The sequence below is a fragment of the Pan paniscus genome, chromosome 14, assembly GCF_029289425.2.
Source record: "Pan paniscus chromosome 14, NHGRI_mPanPan1-v2.0_pri, whole genome shotgun sequence".
Taxonomy (NCBI): domain Eukaryota; kingdom Metazoa; phylum Chordata; class Mammalia; order Primates; family Hominidae; genus Pan; species Pan paniscus.
In genome coordinates this window covers 24537440-24557739 of record NC_073263.2, presented here as the reverse complement: position 1 = coordinate 24557739, position 20300 = coordinate 24537440, and the positions used below count along the sequence as shown (strand labels likewise).

The 20300-nt window shown below is 40.3% G+C and overlaps 1 pseudogene; it reads left to right on the top strand.

Moving 5' to 3' along the window:
• Positions 1–19809, top strand: part of LOC134728414 (putative phosphatidylinositol 3,4,5-trisphosphate 3-phosphatase TPTE2P1) — a 35552-nt pseudogene extending 15743 nt beyond the window's left edge.
• Positions 19810–20300: the final 491 nt, after the last annotated feature.

Below are 20300 nucleotides of genomic sequence, written 5' to 3'. Positions count from 1 at the left end.
TAGAGGCATATTTTTTTCTCATCACCCTGGGCTCTCCCTTTCCCCTCTGTCCTCCATCTGTAACCCTCTCACTCCCAGCTTACACTCAGGGGAGGTGGGAAAGCAGGATGTGTCTGTGTGGAAGGGATGGGGCCTCACCACTCCCACTGCCGGAGAGGTAACAAGGCGGCGATGCTCGGAACCCCTAAAGCAAACCTCTTCTAGCAGCCAGCTTGTGGACCTGAGATGGTGCCAGTGCTGGGTGCTATAGGTGCCATGGGGCCAGGATGCTGGTGTCCACACAGACAGCCTAGTATTTTTAGCCTTCTGAGTTTAGTTCTACATTTCACTGATTTCTGGTAGACATCAATAGAAAGAAATTCTGCACCTGGAATGGGAAAGAGGGAACTGAGGCAAGAAACTGTGATTTCTAATGACAAATGAACATCATGGTGTTAGTGAAAACAAAATTAAATGAAAAGAAAACAAACAGCATATGAGATGAGCAATCAAAGATAATTAATACACTTGTTTATTAAAATATTTGTTTTAATTTTCTACCTTTAGCTTTGTACATATTTGAATTAAAATTAATGTAGAGTTGAGAGGAAAGCAATAAAAAAATTAATTGGCTGAGAAACCAAGTCTTTGAGGAAACGCTAAGGGAAGTGGGTCATTTGAATTGAAAAAAAGGAACAAAAGAGCCTTTGTCTATAAATATATACTGAACACCACGGGAATTTTTGGATAAAACTATCCTATATTTTTATAGAGATTGCATCAGGAACTGGCCTTAAAGTAGGGCCAAAGTAGTTAAACTCCAGTATTTATTATTAAGAATCATTATGATTAGAAGTCTGAAGACAGCAACATATTAGCAAGAAAGTTTGCAAGTCACCTTCCCAGAATTGTCTTTTTCTTTCTTTTTCTTTTTTTTTTTTTGGAGACAGAGTCTTGTTCTGTCACCCAGGCTGGAATGCAGTAGTGTGATCTCGGCTCACTGCAACTTCCGCCTCCCGGGTTCAAGCAATTCTCCTGTCTCAGCCTCCAGAGTAGCTAGGATTACAAGCATGTGCCATCATGTCTGGCTGATTTTTGTATTTTTAGTAGAGATGTGGTTTCACCGTCTTGGCCAGGCTGGTTTAGAATTCCTGACCTCAAGTAATCCTCCACCCACCTCAGCCTCCCAAAGTGCTAGGCGTGAGCCACCATGCCCGGCCTACCTTCCCTAAATACTTTTTCTGGAAAGATAAAGTGATGGGATTCTAAGTCTTTGGAGCTGAACTATATATATATATTTTTTCTCTTCTCTAGTCTTATAAAATCTGCTTTAGGAGACAGAACTAGGCTTGAAGCCTTGTCTTTCAAAGACAAAATCCATGCAAGACCAAATAAGTAACTATTGATACATTGTTAGCTTGGATAATTTTTTCTCTTTTTAATCCATGATGTTAATTGGTGAGACATATTGATGTTCACGCTAACCAACCTAACTTTTTAATTTCATTTAGGTGTTGGAACAGGCGATGTATGTGATCTAAAATTCCAAATAGTAATGGAGAAAAAGGTTGTCTTTTCCAGGACTTCATTAGGAAATTGTTCGGTAAGAGAAAACATGTGAATTGAAAAATTCTGATGTTCGTTTTAAGGTTGAATGTCAAACGAGCAATGTTCACCTCCCCAAACTATCACTCACCATAAAGAGATTCCGTAACGCTTTCTGGTTACCATCCAACTTGGTGTCACTGGGTTTGGATGCAAACCAGAGATAAATTAACCTGTTTGTTCAAAACAGTTTTTTCAGGGTGCTTTCCAGAATTTATTTCTGGTCAGTTTTGCTTTGCCTTTGACACTTCCACAAATGCTGAGCATGTTCCCAGGAATGTATTAAGGATTTTAATTTACATATCTGGTCATTTTTAACCATATTCTCTTCTTCTCAGTCATTTGATCTTTTATTATATAACACTGATTCTAAAAGTTTAGTGTGCATGAAAACCACTGAGGAGCTTGTAAAGATTTATATTCCTAGGTTGTATCCCCAAAGTATGATTCGGGAAATCTGGAATGGGGCCCAGGAATCTATAGACTTAGCAATGTCCCAAGTGATTCTAAGTCAGACGTTCTGTGGGATGACCCTGTGAGAAACAATGCAAGGGTGAATGAACTGGGGAGGAACCTCTTTATCCAAAGCAAAAGGGACCTGGTAGTCAATGTTTTGCTACAATGAAGAAATGCCTAAAACTATATACCTTTTCTGAAACAGTAAGAAAGCATCCTTCATGGTCTAATAACCATAAACTTTTAGAATTCCTACCCAGGCCTTTGTCTCAAATTCTCCTGTTACTAACCCTATTCCCTGCCACCCCCTCCTCACTCCGCCCCCGGCTTTTTTAGCCTCTCCCGACTGAGGGCATTCACCCAGGCCTGACCCTTGGCTTTCTGTTCTTAGCAAATGCTTTATTCTTAAAGGATGACCCATTCCCCTTACTTCAACTATTATTTGTTCATTTACTGAACAGCTGATGCAGGAGCTACAACATGAACAGTTTCCACTCCAACTCAAATGCATTCGCCAGTCTGAATTATCAAGGAGCTTTCTCTCTGCTTCTGCAAATGGCACCAGCATTCTTCCACTCACGCCTTGGGCTCTGATTCTCTTTGCCTCAGCACCGTAAATCCAGTTAGTCATCCATCTCTGTTGATTATGCCTTTGACAGTTTTCTATGTTCTCCTTCCTTTCCGTTCTCACTGCCACTAATTGTCCAGAATCTCCTTTGCTCATGCCTAGATTTCTGCAGTGGTCTCCTTACCCTTTTTTTCTCCTTCTGTAATGCAGTGTATAGAATCCTGAAATATGCATCCTGAAATATTCCTCTCATTGTGAAAAATTGTAGCTAGAGCAGAAGACACACTGTGTGCCCGTGGTCAGAGCCAGTTAACACCTTTGTCTCAACATCTTTATCTGTAAAATAAATATCACATCCAAGTGTAATGGGAATTCAATTAGGTAATATATATAAAGTTTCTTTGTAAACTATAAATCACTAAATAAGTGTTATATGTGATAATTATCAGGCCTCTTTGTCACATAGGAAATGCCCCACCATATTTTTCAACAACTTCTGTCTTATTTCCTTGGCTCTTGAGCTCTGAAGATATAATAGCCCTAACGTAACACCTGAGCTCTTTTCCATCAGTAGCTTGACCAGCAGACTTCATTCCAAATAAACTGGGTCATCCCTTTTGGCTCTTGGAACACAACTCTAATTTAGTTAGTTAGTTAGTTAGTTGGTTATTTTTTTCTTTCCTTCCTTTCTTCCTTTCCTTTTTTTTTTTCTTGAGCCAGGTTCTCATTCTGTCACCCAGGCTGTAGCACAGTGGCATGATCATGGCTCACTGTAGCCTCAACCTCTTGAGCTCAAGCAATCCCCTAATTTTTTTTTTTTTTTTTTTTTTTTTTTTATGTTTTGAAGAGGCTGGGACTTGCTGTGTTACTCAGGCTGGTGTCAAACTCCTGGGCTCAAGCAACCCGTCCACCTCAGCTGCACAATGTGCTGGGATTATAAACATGAGCCACACTGCCTGACATTGTTGTTGTTGTTCCAATTTTTTTCTTTTTCTTTTTTTTTTTTTTTGAGACAGAGTTTTGCTCTTGTTGCCCAGGCTGGAGTGCATTGGCACAATCTCGGCTCACCACAACCTCTGCCTCCTGGGTTCAAGCGATTCTCCTGCCTCAGCCTCCCAAGTAGCTGGGATTACAGGCGTGCACTACCACGCCTGGCTAATTTTGTATTTTCAGTGGAGATGGGGTTTCTCCGTGTTCGTCAGGCTTGTGGGCAAAAGAAAGAGAGATCAGACTGTTACTGTTTCTACATAGAAAGAAGTAGACATAAGAGACTCCATTTTGTTCTGTACTAAGAAAAATTCTTCTGCCTTGAGATGCTGTGCTGGCAGAAACATGTGGTGTGTTGACTCAAGGTTTAATGGATTTAGGGCTATGCAGGATGTGCTTTGTTAAACAAATGCTTGAAGGCAGTATGCTTGTTAAAAGTCATCACCACTCCCTAATCTCAAGTACCCAGGGACACAAAACACTGAGGAAGGCTGCAGGAACCTCTGCCTAGGAAAGCCAGGTATTGTCCAAGGTTTCTCCCCAGGTGATACTCTGAAATATGGCTTCCTGGGAAGGGAAAGATCAGACTGTCCCGCAGCCCGACACCCATAAACGGTCTGTGCTGAGGAGGATTAGTAAAAGAGGAAGGCCTCTTTGCAGTTGAGATAAGAGGAAGGCATCTGTCTCCTGCTCCTCCCTGGGCAATGGAATGTCTCGGTGTAAAACCCGATCATATATTCCATCTACTGAGATAGGAGAAAACTGCCTTAGGGCTGGAGGTGAGACCTGCTGACGGCAATACTGCTCTTTAATGCACCGAGATGTTTATGTATGTGCACATCAAAGCACAACACCTTTTTCTTAACCTTGTTTATGATACAGAGACATTTGTTCACATGTTTTCCTGCTGACCCTCTCCCACTATTACCCTATTGTCCTGCCACATCCCCCTCTCTGAGATGGTAGAGATAATGATCAATAAATACTGAGGGAACTCAGAGACTGGTGCCAGCATGGGTCCTCCCTTTGCTGAGCGCTGGTCCCCTGGGCCCACTTTTCTTTCTCTATACTTTGTCTCTGTGTCTCTTTCTTTTCTCAGTCTCTCATCCCACCCAAGGAGAAACACCCACAGGTGTGGAGGGGCAGGCCACCCCTTCAAGGCTGGTCTCAAACTCCCGACCTCAGGTGATCTGCCCACCTCAGCCTCCCAAAGTGCTAGGATTATAGGTGTGAGCCACCGTGCCTGGCCCATTTTTCTAATTTCTACTTTGTGTTTATTGCTGGTCTTTTTCCCTCCGTTTGGACTAGAGTCTATTTTCAGAGCTCTTCTTCCTTTATCTAAACTGCTTCGTGCCCAATTCAATTTCTACCTCCTTAATGAAATTTTTGCATTCTGTACCTTCTGTTAACTAGCCCCCAATAGTGCATAACAGCATGCCCAGTCTTTATCATACAGATTATGTTATGTACCATTCTACTATTGTTTCTTATGTGTACAGCTCCCAAAAGGGGCCAACTGAGTCTGCACCTCCTTTTGTGTTTTCCACAGGGCCTAGCATAGACCTTTCTTATTGTGGGTACCTTTATTTATATGAGAGTGGGTCAAAGAAATAGTATCTTGAGCTATCTTTGGTCACTCCGTCCAGCAGCCTGCATTGGTCAAGTTCAAAGATCCCATTGACGAACACAAGAGTTCTGATAAAACATGATGAGCAGGGGGACCCCACTCTCCCTCTCCCTTGGGAGGGGCATGCAGGCCCAACCCCCAAGTGTTACAGACCCCCGTTGTTATTTTTTAAATTTAGAAAATAAAAAACCATGATGAGTTACGCATTGCTTTTTGAATGTCAATGCTAGCTTTAAAATTGAGCTTCTTAATATATTCTCAAAAAAGGCCGTAACACATTAACATCAAATGACACACATTAAATTATAATATTTAATTGATTAAAGTCTAATAGAAAATTCAATACTTTTGAAAAGTGCCTCATGACCAGGCATAGTGGCTCATGCCTGTAATCCCAGCACTTTGGGAGACCAGGGCGGGTGGATCACGAGGTCAAGAGATCGAGAGCATCCTGGCCAACATGGTGAAACCCCATCTCTACTAAAAATACAAAAATTAGTTGTGCGTGGTGGCACGTGCCTGTAGTCCCAGCTACTTGGGAGGCGGAGGCTGGAGAATCAATTGAACCCGGGAGGCGGAAGTTGTAGTGAGCCGAGATCATGCCACTGCACTCCAGCCTGGTGACAGAGTGAGACTCTGTCTCAAAAAAAAAAAAAAAAGAAAAGAAAAGTGGTTCATGATAACGCTCAAACATGTTGGCCTTTAAAAGACATAAACAACAGGCCAGGTGCAGTGGCTCATGCCTGTAATCCAGCACTTTGGGAGGCCCAGGCAGGCAGATCACTTGAAGCCAGGAGTTTGAGACCAGCCTGGCTAATATAGTGAAACCCCATCTCTACTAAAAATTCAAAAATTAGCTGGGTATGATGGCATGTGCCTATAGTCCCAGCTACTCAGGAGGCTGAGGCACAAGAATCACTTGAACCTGGGAGGCAGAGGTTGCCGTGAGCCGAGATCACGCCACTGCACTCCAGCCTGGGTGACAGTGAGACTCTGTCTCAAAAAACAAAAAACAAATGAAAACACACACACACACACACAAAATAGTATTGCAACTAGAAAAGATTATTAATAATTATTTATGCATGTAGTGATTGGGCTGTGAGACCAAAAGTACTTGATTAATATAGGAAATCATGATAAGTGAAAAGCACTTTTTATTATCGTTATTTAGGTTTATAGTTCTCAATTCCATGTGTTCATTCACAGATACTGCATGAAGTTGAAACAGCCGGCATATTAATTAATGTATATGACGGTCCACCTCTGTATGATGATGTGAAAGTGCAATTTTTCTCTTTGGTGAGTAATCACAAAATAGCCTCTGCCATTGTTCTTGTCTGGTCTAATGATTTTATTTAAGATTTGCTTTACTACAATTCCCAACAAGGGAGGGGGAGGGGGAGGAAAACAATAAATCAGATCTATAACAAATTTTTTAAAAGAAAATATGTAATTTGAATAATTTTTGTTCATTTATTTTTTTCTAAATTGTAAATTTTCTAAATTTTTCTAAATTTACATGTATTCTCAAATACAAAAAATACAAAATAAACACAAAAAAAGTAAAAGCGAAGGTGCTAAAAAAAAAAACCCAAAGGTACGTTTTACTGCATAGCAATGATTACATTTTGTTTTGCATCTTTTTTAAAAAATTAAGAATTGAGACAGGGTCTCACTCTGTCACCCAGGCTGGAGTGCAGTGGCGTGATCATAGCTAACTGTAGCTTCAACCTCCTGGGCTCAAGCAGTCCTCCCACCTCAGCCTCCTGAGTAGCTGGGAGCACTGAATGGAAAGAGAGTTAGGTTTGCGTGACTCAGTTGGGTGAAACACAGAGAAGGTAGCACAATACAACACATGAAATAACCAAAGCAGTTTTTTATTAATTCCAGAGAGAAGAGGGCAGCACACTTTGCAGGGGCAACTGGAAGAGGGAGCCATCCAGGAGACCTGTGCTTGACTGATGGGTGGGAGCAATAGCGAGAGAGAGGGAGGGACCTGAGAGTGGAAGGCTTTATTGGGATGTAAGGTGCTACCTGAGCAGGTTTCCTGCGGGGAGGTCTAATTTGGTTTAACGCAAGCAGCCAAGAGTCTCTGCTGTGACTGAGAGGTGGTCACTAATATATCCACGTGGTCCCTGCAGAGTATGGGGGTCTGTGGGGTGAGTCAAGTAGGTTATATCTAGCTGTCCCATAATGAAGGGGTCACCAGGAGAAGATTGTATAAGGCAGATATCGGGATCAGTCACATGGAGAAACTGGGAGGAGGTGAACTGGAAACTGCTGAGGGTGACTGAACCCCGCTTCTGATATCAGAAAGTCCAATTTATATTTAAAAGGGATGCTGAGACAACAAAAAAATTATAAGAATTCACTACAATCTAGTTGGGTATATATAGGCATAGGTCCTTAGTAGAGTCTGTTTGGCACTATCTAAACCAGATTCAAATAGCAGCATTTAAATTAAATACCTATCATGGAAAAAATACTATTCCTTGAAAATTTTGATAGAAACAGCAAGAGAATGCAATAGCATTTTCTTAAAGCTTCCTCCTTTGTGTCTTCAGTGTATTGTTATAGATTGCAGAGTGCCACATATTTAATGGTTATAATTGTTTGATAAATATAAAAAGGAATAAAGGATGGAACTGGAATTTCTTTGGAATGATTAGTTCTTGGTATCAGTTTTACTTTGAAATTTTTTTTAGAACCTTCCTAAGTACTGTGACAATTGTTCATTTTTCTTCTGGTTCAACACATCTTTTAATCAAAATAACAGGTATGAATATAATACAAACCCATAGAAACAGCCTAATCTTCAATGTCTATATACAAGGCATAATGGCAAGTCTTTTGCTGGTTGTCATAAACTTAATTTATAGAAAGAAAAAATCCTTGAGCCACCATTGTTCATTGCCTTACTCCTCTTACTCTGGTTATTTTAAAAATACCTTTGTTCTTGAGACCCACTTTTGCAGTATCCTCAAGGTCCATGCCATAGAACTGTGTTATGAGTTCAAAAGTATTATAATCAGATCTTAAGTGTGGTAGTAAATTCCTCTTGGAGAAGTTCAATATGAGTCTGCTCAGCACCTTCAGTATGTCAGGTCCCTGTCAGTAGGTGCTGATTTACCAATGACGAACCACCACCAAATTTTGTGCTAAAGTAAGGCAAGACCTAGGGAGGCTTCAGCTAGCTGAAAAGCTGACGGACACACTTGAATCTGGGAGAAGTTACAAGACGCAGTATTAAGGAATACAGCTAAGAAATATCATTAAGTAATAGTCTATTTAAATAGCCATTCAAATGTGGCTTTCTAATAACTGAATTGGGAAACCTTTCTGAAAAATTATTAATTGGGTTTGGAGATTATTGTTCCAAAAAAACCTTCTACCATATTTGGAAACTCATTTCTCAGTCTAGAAGTTCTCCACTATAAGTAGCATTTGTTTTGTGCTGGTGAAAAATTGGGATTTTTTTTTGTATCAACCATACTCTTCAATACAAAAGGACAAAATATTTTTTAAATGATTTAGGTCAGAGTTGAAGAAGTGGCTATGATTATATGTGGCATGAATTGATAGTTATTGTTACATCCAGTCCTAATCTTTTCTTCAAATGTGAACTGGATCGAATAACTCCTTAAGGTCCAGCAAGGCAACAGGAAATTAAACCTCTGGTCTACACACTTGCAATGCAAAACATTTAATGGATTTTGATAGAGTGAACTTTGGATTTGACAGAAATTTTTACAAGTTTTTTTTTTTTTTTGGATGCATACAAACAATAAGCTTTTTCTTCTAACATGAGCAAAGTCCCTCAAAAAGTGAGACCTGGGTGTAGCTTCATTTGATGCTGCTCCTCAAAAGTGGTTCTTGCTAAAGGATACAGTCTTTTTCCTTTAAAACACTATGTTCATTTTGGAGAAGTGATAAGCTACATCACTTTTATTCTTACTTTTATATAAATTTCTAAAGATTTCTGTAACATTTACATTTACATACTACTTGGTAAAGCTGTTTTTGTTAGTTATAAGATTGTTGTTTAGCCAAAAATGCTAACTTGTATCATTTAGAACACTAGGCATAAATGGGTTAACCAATTTATGCCTAGTGTTCCATTATTGGAACGCTCAGCATGTGGGAGTTATGTCCTACTGCTCAAGGTCATTTCCAAGGTCTGATTGTAAAAATTCAAAAAATTGCAACCTCACACATAAATTAAAAGAGATATAGTATTTTATTACTGGGTTTTCATTCATGTCTATCCTGACTTATTTCTGTCACAGAGAGAAATTTAGATATTTTATTTAACTTGGAAGTCATTAATTCCATATAAAGCAATGCTAAGACAGTCAGCATGTGTTACTGATGTGTTGCTGAAGATTAAAGTATTTTTAAGTCTCACAAAAAAGGTGGAAGGAGCCAACTGAGACACAAAAAAGGGGCTGAGGTTCTATTCATGGTGAGTTTCTTTTTTTGTTTCTTCCAGCTCTAATGTGGGTACCCAACTGCGTGGCTTTTCGGTGAGCCCCAATATAAAATGTAATAATTTTTTTTCTATTCTTAGGCTTTATCTACCAAGAAATGAATTGGATAATCCACATCAACAAAAAGCATGGAAAATTTATCCACCAGAATTTGCCGTGGAGATACTTTTTGGTAAGAAATGACTTCCAATGACGTTGTAGCTGGATCCGATTAAGTATAGCTCCCCCTTCCCCTTCTGGGAAAGAATTATGTTCTTTTGAACCCGGCCACATATTCATATATCCTAAATCTTCCTTGATGATATATTTATATATGTTTATATATGTTCTTCATAAATCTACTAAATATATATAGATAAAATGTCAGTGTTTTTTTTTCTTTTTTGAAGGCACATACTTCACAATTTCCATCTTGTATTTACATAAATTTGGAACACAGTATGCAGGAACATCAGACATCGTTTTGAAGAACTTTGAAATAGAACTTTCATAGCAAAAACTTGAGATATTTAAAAATTGTAATTCCCCAACCCCCACTTACTTACATATTTTTGGTCAAGTATTTATTCCCTGCTTTGGTTCACATTTGTAATTTCAGATTTATTAGAAAGCTAATTTATATTTTTTCTTCCACTTCATTTACAAACTGTCTGTTAACAGACAGGCAACAAAGACTAAGTTTTAAATCCAGAAGAGAGAAGTGTTTCACACAAGCAGTCTGCCAACTCCCAACACACAGTCTCTCATTCCGAGCACTAAATAGGTAGCTTACTTGACAAGCTTCCTTTAATCACACACAGACATGGGGGTTGGGGTAAGAAGATTGTGGTAAATATGAAGGATAAGTAGTCTTTGGTAACTTCTGCTTTTGTTTAAAATTGTAAGTGAAGTCAAAAGAAATATTTGTCCTTAGAGTAATCTAGGTGTATTATTTTGAAATTCACTACTCCTGCTCACAATTCACCTAAGCTTGGGAGGACTCTGAAGGGAGGTTATCTTTGCGTTATAAACACTGGTTAGCCTTACGTCTACAGGAAATCATTATTATTTCCTCCTTGGTGCTGGGTGCTACTTTTTTCTTTTAACAAATTTTTTATTTGTATTTTTTATTTCTTGAGACAGCATCTCACTCTGGTTGTCGAGACTGGAGTGCAGTGGTGTGATCTTGGTTCACTGCAGCCTCAACCTCCCAGGCTCAGGTGATTCTCCCACCTCAGCCTCCCGAGTAGCTGGGACTATAGGCGCATGCCAGCACACCCGGCTAATTTTTTGTATTTTTAGTAGACACGAGGTTTTGCTGTTGTTGCCCAGGCTGAGCTCAAATTCCTGAACTCAAGCAATCTGCCTGCCTCAGCCTCCCAAAGTGCTGGTATTAAGGCATGAGCCACCACGCCCAGTCCGTGGGTGTTACTTTATTCAAAATACCTTTATTGCCGCTGTATCTTCAGGCCATGGTTGTCCTTGAAAACGTTCTATCTTGGCCTTATTGAAATTATTCTTATTTGAATGATTTTCCTTTTATTGGCAAGGCCCTCAACAATCTAGACCAAGATGAGTTCATCAGGAAACGAAAGGTAGCAACTAATAAGACAAGTGTCACTGCTAAAACACGGTATACTCATTCCTGAAAAACCTGGCACTCTACAGAAAGGACTAAAAAAAGAAGCAGTCCATGAAAATACAGAGTTTGAGAGTCCAGGGCAAACCTGTCCGGCATAGCAAATTTCTAACCAACACACTAACCGCTGGGACCACCCACATCAGCCGCTTAATGTCAAGAGTTTGCCATAGAGCTTTTTAATTTTTGAGTGGAAATAGAAAAATACTTGCTATAAGGGCTGTGGGTACCAGAATGGCACAGATGAGAGTAGAGCCCTGAGCCATGGTGGGCACGGAAGGCAGCAACCTGTCAGGAGCCAAGAGCCCCACTAGGCTGGTGAGCCGCCTCGCTGCAGGTGATTTTTTCTCCTCTAAATAGTCCAAAAAAGGTTCCAACTGCCCGTGCAGCAGCCCAGCTAAGGCCTTTTTCCTTTACTCCCCCTGACCTGGCTCCCCCTTTGAGGAAAAGATCATAGAACATGCTTTCAAATTCCTTTCATGTTACTATTATGCCCTGCCATTCATATGACAGAAACGTGTAGGCACAACATAGGTTACACTGTTTCTTTTAAAATTCACACAGCCATAATCTACAGAGGGCAGATTATGTCCTGGGTTTAGGTGAATAGGGAGGAAAATACTTAGCTGGCTCAGTGAAGATTAAGATCTGTCTTTTTCAATACTAGAAATACAGGAAGGAAGGAAATCCCCTTTTTTATTTTAAGAATGTCCCTTTTTGAAATAAGGAGATTACCATGAAGGTTTCTCTTCCCCAGACCTCCAAGACCCACCAAAATTTCTGTAAATTATGAGTTGTCACACTATTCTGCTTTTGCTTATTCAAAGAAAACTCATTTACGGCCTCTTTGGATATTGCTTTCTTAGAATGCAAAATGAATGATTCTTTGAATAACTCAAGAAACTTAGATCAGAATGATACTCATGTCTTAAAATTTTAGCTTTAATTTTAAATATAGGGGGTATGTGTGCAAGTTTGTTACATCAGTATATTGCACCCCGGTAGTGAGCATAGTACCCAATAGGTAGTTTTTCAACCCGCACCCCTCTCCCTCCATCCCCCTCTAGTAGTCCACAGTGTCTATTGTTCCCATCCTTATGTTCAAGGATACCTGTTTTTTAGCTCTCGTAAGTGAGAACATGTGGTATTTGGTTTTCTGTTCCTGCATTAATTTGCTTAGGATAATGGCCTCCAGCTCCATCTATATTGCTGCAAAAGACATGATTTTGCTCATTTTTATGGCTGCATAGAATTCCATCGTGTATATGTACCGCATTTTCTTTATCCGATCCACCACTGATGGGCACCTAGGTTGATTCCATATCTTTACTATTGTGAATAGCACAGCAATGAACATATCAGTGTGTGAGTCTTTTGGTAGAATGGTCTTTTTTCCATTGGGTATATATCCAATAATGGGATTACTGGGTCGAATGGTAGCTCGTTTTAAGTTCTTTGAGAAATCTCCAGACTGCTTTCCACAGTGGCTGAACTAATTTACACTCCCACCAACAATGTATAAACGTTCCCTTTTCTCTGCAGCCTTGCCAGCATCTGTTGTTTTTGACTTTTTATTAATCTCCATTCTGACTAGTGTGAGAGGGTGTCTCACTGTGGTTTTGATTTGCACTTCTCTGACAATCCGTGATGTGAAGCATTTTTTCAGATGCTCATTGGTCACTTGTATGTCTTCTTTTGAGAAGTATGTGTCATGTTCTTTCCACATTTTTAATGGGGTTATTTGGTTTCTGCGTGTGGATTTGTGTAAGTTCCTTATAGATTCTGGATATTAGACCTTTGTTGAATGCATAGTTTGCAAATGTTTCCTCCTGTTCTGTGGGTTATCTGTTTGCTCTGTCGATCATTTCTCTTGCTGTGCCAAAGCACTTTAGTTTTATTAGATCTGGCTTGTCAGTCTTTGTTGTTATTGCAATTGCTTTTGGGGACTTAGTTAAAAATTCTTTCCCAACCAGGCGCGGTGGCTCACACTTGTAATCCCAGCACTTTGAGAGGCTGAGGCGGGTGGATCACGAGGTCAGGAGATCGAGACCATCCTGGCTAACAGGGCGAAACCCTGTCTCTACTAAAAATACAAAAAATTAGCCGGGCGTGGTAGTGGCACCTGTAGTCCCAGCTACTCAGGAGGCTGAGGCAGGAGAATGGTGTGAATCCAGGAGGTGGAGCTTGCAGTGAGCTGAGATCACCCCAGTACACTCCAACCTGGGAGACAGAGTGAGACTCCATCTCAAAAAAAAAAAAAAATCTTTCCCAAGGCCAATGTCAAGAAGGGTATTTCTGAGGTTTTCTTCTAGGATTTTTATCACTTGCGGTCTTACATTTAAATCTTTAATCTATCTCCAGTTAATTATTGTATATGATGAAAGGTATGAGTCGAGTATCATTATTCTGCATATTGCTAGCCAGTTACCCCAACACCATTTATTGAATAGGGAGTCCTTCCCCTATTGCTTGTTTTTGTCAGCCTTGCAATATCAGATGGTTGTAAGTGTAAGGCTTTATTCTGGGTTTTCTATTCTGTTCCATTGGTCTATATGTCTGCTTTTGTGCCAGTACCATGCTGTTTTGGATACTATAGCCTTATAGTTTGAAGCCTCTGGCTTTGCCCTTTTGCTTAGATTTGCTTAGGCTATTGAGGCCCTCTTTTGGTTTCATATGAATTTTAGAATACTTTTTTCTAATTCTGTGAAGAATGACATTTGTAGTTTGATAGAAATAGCACTGAACCTGTCAATTGCTTTGGGCAGTATGGTCATTTGAATGATACTGATTCTTCCAATCCATGAGCATGGAATGTTTTTCCATTTAATTGTGTTATCTCTGATTTCCTTCTGCAGTGTTTTGTAGTTCTTGTAGGGATCTTTCACATCCTTTGTTAGCTGTATTCCTAGTTATTTCATTTTCTTTGTCGCTACCATAAATGGGATTCTGTTCTTGATTTAACTCTCAGCCTGGACATTATTGGTGTATAGAAATGATGTTGATTTTTATACATTGGTTTCTTATCCTGAAACTTTGCTAAAGTTGTTTATCAGTTCTAGTAGCCTTTTGGCAGAGTCTTTGGTTTTCTGGGTATAGAATCATATCATCAGCAAAGAGAGGTAGTTTGACTCCTTCTTTTCCTATTTGGATGCCTATTCTTTCTTTCTCCTGTCTGAGTTCTCTAGGTATGACTTCCAGTGCTATGTTGAATAGGGGTGGTGAGAGTGGGCATCATTGTCTTCCTCCATTTCTCATGGGGATTGTTTCCAACTTTTGCCCATTCAGTAGGTTGGTGGCTGTGAATTTGTCATAGATGGCTCTTATTATTTTGAGGTATGTTCCCTTGATGCCTAGTCTGTTGAGGTTTTTAATGTGAAGGGATGTTGGATTTTATCAAAATCTGTTTCTGCGTCTATTGAGATGATGATATGGTTTTTGCTTTCAGTTCTGTTTATGTGGTGAATCACATTTATTGATTTGTGTATGTTGAACCAGCCTTGCATCCCTGGACTGAAGCCTTCTTGATTGTGGTGTATTAACTTACTGATGCACTGCTGGATTCTGTTTCCTAGTATTTGGTTAAGAATTTTTGTGTCTATGTTAATTAGAGTAATTGGCCTGAAGTTTTCTTTTTGTGTGTTTCTCTGCCAGATTTTGGTATTAGGCTGATGCTGGCTTCATAGACTGAGTTAGGGAGGAGCCCCTCATCCTCAGTTCTTTGGAATAGTTTCAACAGAACTAGTACCAGTTCTTTGTACATCTGGTAGAATTCAGCTGTTGCTTCATCTGGTCCAGGGCTTTTCCTTGTTGGTAGATTTTATATTAATGATTTGATTTTGGAACTCGGTATTTGTCTATTTAAGGTTTCAATCTCTTTCTAATTCAATCTTGGGAGACTGTATGTTTCCAGGAATTTATCCATTTCCTCTAGACTATCTAATTTGTGTGCATAGAGTTGTTTGTAGTATTCTCTGAAGATCTTTTGTATTTCTGTGGGATTGTTTGTAATGTCATCTTTGTCATTTATGCTTGTACTTATTTGCCTCTTCTCTTTTTTTCTTTGTTTAGCTATCAGGCTATCCATCTTGTTTATTTTTTGAAAAACTAATTATTGGTTTCATTGATCTTTTGTGTGGATTTTTGCATCTAGTCTAAAAAAACAGCACTTCAAAAAGCACTTCATTCAGTGCTTCTTTAATTTTAGTTATTTCTCTTCTGCCAGCTTTGGAGTTAGTTTATTCTTTTTTCTAGTTCCCTTAAGTGCAAAGTAGGAATGTTAATTTGAGATATTTCTAACTTCTTGATGAAGGCATTTTAGTGCTATAAACTTTCCTCTTAACACTGCTTTAGCTGCATCCCAGAGATTCTGGTATGTTGTGTCCCTATTTTCATTAATTGCAAAGATTTTTTTATTTCTGCCTTAATTTAGATTTTCACCCAGGAGTTATTCAGGAGCAAATTATATAATTTCCATGTATTTATGTAGTTTTGAGAGATCTTCTTGATACTGATTTCTATTTTTGTCTCACTGTGGTCAGAGTGTGTGCTTGGTATGATTTCAAACTTTTTGAATTTATTGAGGCTTGCTTTGTGGCCAAGCATGTGGCTGATCTTAGAATATGTTCTGTGTGCACATGAGAATGTATCTTCTGTGTTTGTTGGACAAAGTGTTCTGTAGATGTCTATCAGGTCTAATTGGTCAACTGTCAAGTGCAAGTACAGAGTTTGTTAGTTTTCTGCCTCAATGATCCGTCTATTGCTGTCAGTGGGTTGTTGAAGTCTCCTGCTGTTATTGTGTGTCTAAATCTTTTTGTAGGCCAAGAAAAACTTGTTTTATGAATTTGGGTGCTCCAATGTTGGGTGTGTACATATTTAGGCTAAGTCTTCTGGTTGGATTGTGCCCTTTATCATTCTATAAGGAATGCCCTTCTTTGTCCTTAATTTTTATTAGTTAAAAATATGTTTTATTTGGCCAGGTGCAGTGGCTCATGCCTGTAATCCCAGCACTTTGGGAGGCCGAGGCGGGTGGATCATGAGGTCAGGAGTTCAAGGCCAGCCTGACCAACATGGTGAAATGCTGTCTGTACTAAAAATACAAAAATTAGCCAGGTGTGGTAGTGCAACCCTGTAATCCCACTTACTTGGGAGGCTGAGGCAGGAGAATTTCTTGAACCCAGGAGGCAGAGGTTGCAGTGAGCCGAGACTGCGCCACTGCACTCCAGACTGGACAAGAGAGTGAGACTCCATATTTAAAAAAAAAAAAATCAACCACTTAGAATAGTACACACATTAAGTAGATCCTACATCTAGAATGGGTTAAGCAACCATTTATAAGCATCTTTATGAGAAATGATCACCTCTGGGTTTTTCTGGTAATATTTGAAATAAACATGGAACCAAACTGTATTTCCCTCAACACATAACTGTCCAAATTGAATGTGCAAGTAGAGGTTTATGTAAAAGCCCTGACAGAACTGTACTCAGTCTTTTGAATTAGGTGCATAAGGCTACTGACCACTCTCTATTTTACCAAGGGAAAGAGCAGTGACTTCTCTATTTCAGTACAATTATGGGCAGAAATGACATGATGCAAAATAGAGGTTCTTCCAAACAATTTAAGATACAGGGTATAAGAGAAGACAGAAAAGCAAAATTCCTAAGAAATCAGAATGACTTCACGCTGGTCTTGTACTACAAGAAACCCTGAAATGAACTGTAGTCCTCAAACACCTGTGCTTGGCTCAGGCCCTCCAAGACACTTCAGTATGCTTCCAACTGGCTCATCATCAAATTCCTGCTATATTCGTAGGCCAAAAAGAGTGCTCCATTGTCAGGGAATGCTCGAATCATAGTAGGTTTCAGTCCAGAATATAAGGCCATTATTCCTAGAAGACAAAAGGGCAATCGAAGACTGCAACAATCCCTCCTTTGGGGACACCCACGCAGCTGCATAGCACAGGTATATTTACACATGCAAATCCAGGCAACAGTGCTAAAAACCAACAAGTCATGGATGGATGCGTTCCCAGCTTTCCCTAAATAGACCAACAGAAACAAGAACAAGTATCAGGTCTCCTGGCGAAACTGACTGATGCTCAGGTAACATACCCCAATTCCATGCTTGGTTAACTCTTAGTATATGGATGGGGCAGAGTTGAGGCCTGAGACAGCCAGACAGAGGCAACCATGGAGACAGATGGCCACAGCTTTGCAGCTTCACCTGGGCAGTGGCAAGAGCACCAACCTTGAGGTTGGAGACTGGTTTATAGTATTAGTACTGCCCAGGGTGGTTATGAAGATTGAATTAGATAAGGGAGGTATAAGTACTTTGTAAAACTTCACGTTATACGTATTTAAGGGAGGATTATTATGAGTAATAGACAAGGTATCTGTGCTCTATTTGGGACACAAAGTTTCTGTGTTACTGTTCTCTTTCCTTTTACAATCAAAACAGAGAAGTTCATATCTCAGATTTTAAGATGTATAGTAGATGCTGGAAAAACAGGTGTTTACTCACCTTCATTTTTCACAACATTTATAAAGGTTCTGATAAATCCTGCCTGTTTTCCAGACATGGAAAGAACTTGAATTCTTTATTTGATACAATCCACTGGATATACCGCAAGCCAGAGGCAAATCCCGCCAACTCCCTCCACCACTTAACATCAAAGGGACAGGGCCTAGAGAAAAAAAAATAGCAAATGGTATTTTATCTCAAGAACAGCTGATGTGACATTCCCAGAGTTCAATGTAGTAATGGCTGCAGGTAGTTGAAAATAAAAATGCTAATGCTGCAGAAGAGTTCTTTGTGGAAACTGTCAAAGCTCTTGTTCCCAGGCGCTAAGAACACAAGGTTTTGTTTGGTAGCCCAGGTCTACCCCTGGGTCTTGCCAAGTACAAGAAGCTCTAGTGAGGGTTGTATTTCATTTGGTCACTGAGGTGTCGAGGGCTGGCCCACATGAACCAGCAGGCCTCCAGCTGAGTGGCAACCCCTTACGGTAGGGGGAAGACAGGCCAAACGCAATCTACATCTTTTTTCAACTTTCTCACTCTTAAGTATTTTAATAGCCCCGATTCTTCCTTTACCATTAAAAGCCAAAATTGTTTTTATTAAACATAGCAGATAAGTCTGGGAGCTTGTCTAACCCCAGAATAGATTCAACATGCTGAGGGAGATGGTAAGAATAGGTAAATACATTTGCATTAAGTGGAGTGTGATGGTGTTTGCTCCCTGCAGGTATGGTTTCTGTGGATTCTCTGCTCTTTGTGCTCTCCTCCCCACATTGATGGCTCCATCTGGCACAGGGAAGCTTCTGGATATCAGAAGGTAACATGTTGGCAGGCAGTTGATAGCACCCCACCCTCCAGGCTTGATAATTTCCTTAGGACAGGGACTGAAGCAGTACATCCCAAACTTTCTTACTGGAATAAAGTTTGCTAATTTTTCTGTCTTCTTGGGCAATCGTATCCAGTCCCAAGCCTTTTAAAAAAACAAGCTATACCCATCCTGGTGGAATTCCTGCCTATAAAAGGGGACACCTTCAGACCTCCAGGCACCTCCAGAAAACACTGCTGTGCGCAAGGAACAAAATTCAGTTGTGTGGGACCTGCAGCTGCAATCGGGTTTCAAACTCCTATTGCTGATGATCAAGTTAAAATATGAATGTGCTGGATTAAATGCTTTATTCAGCTTATCTGCATCTAGGTTATCTAAATTACACACCCACTTAAAACATTCTGTCACCTCTTCTCTTGGAGTACTTAATTATTTTAATGTAATTCAGATCTCATTTTATCCTAGCCCAGCAGTACCTGGGAGAGAATGACCCTGAATTAATCATAGTAAAATCATATTAAATTATATTCCACTAATTCAAAATTGGAGATAATTTGGCAATTAAAGGGAGAAGTGTGTCATTCCTCTCCTGGAAGAAATGAACAGTAATGATGGGATCACAGAGATCGTACATACAAGGGCCCAATACACACATGCCCACCAGCAAACGGCTTACATACCAGGCTCCCAACCATACTGTTACAATTTCTATCTTTCAAACTAACTGTAAATTACAAATGTGGTACCCAAATACCTGTATGCGCATAAATAGGAAAAGGTAAACTCTTTTTTTTTTTTTTTTTAGGTGGATTCTCACTCTGTCACCCAGGCTGGAGTGTACTGGCACAATCTTCGCTCACTTCAACCTCTGCCTTCTGGGTTTGAGCAAGTCTCCTGCCTCAGCCTCCCGAGTAACTGGGATTACAGGCGTGTACCACCACATCTGGCTAATTTTTATATTTTTAGTAGAGACGAGGTTTCACCATATTGGCCAGGCTGGTCTTGAACTCCTGACCTCAAGTGATCCACTTGCCTCGGCCTTCCAAAGTGCTGAGATTACAGGCTTGAGCAACCTTGCCCAGCCAAAAGTAAACTCTTTAATTCTATCACAATATGTTCTAGATCTTTGACAGACTGAAAGACATAAAATGTCAAAAGGTGAGACTCTCTCATGTGGCTAAACACCCTCCTACTGCAGAGACAGAACTGAGCCCAAGAGCATTCACGTGCTGGTGAGAGGTGGCCAGGGGCAGGCAGATGGTTGCACCACTCTCAGGGTCAGCATCTTCCCCAGTGTGGCACGGGGGAGGGGAGGGGGCACGGGGCCTGGGAGGCTGTAGCCTAAAGGCATGCGGTGGGCGAAAGACTACTGGGCAGGCCCCTGCCAGCCTTCAGTTCCCTGAGCATCTGGTGCCAGGACGCTCCTTGTGGGCTCTGCCCTGGGAGAAGTGCCCTTGCCCAGTGCTCCTTATCAGTGTCTGTGACGCTCTGTCTCCAGTCCTCCTCATTAGCATACCTTGGCCGACCTTTGGCTCATGGAAAAACACTTTGCTCTTCTCTGAACAATTTCTTTTTCACAGCTGAGCAAATGACTGATGAGGTGACCACACTCATGACCATACTCACCTGTTGGT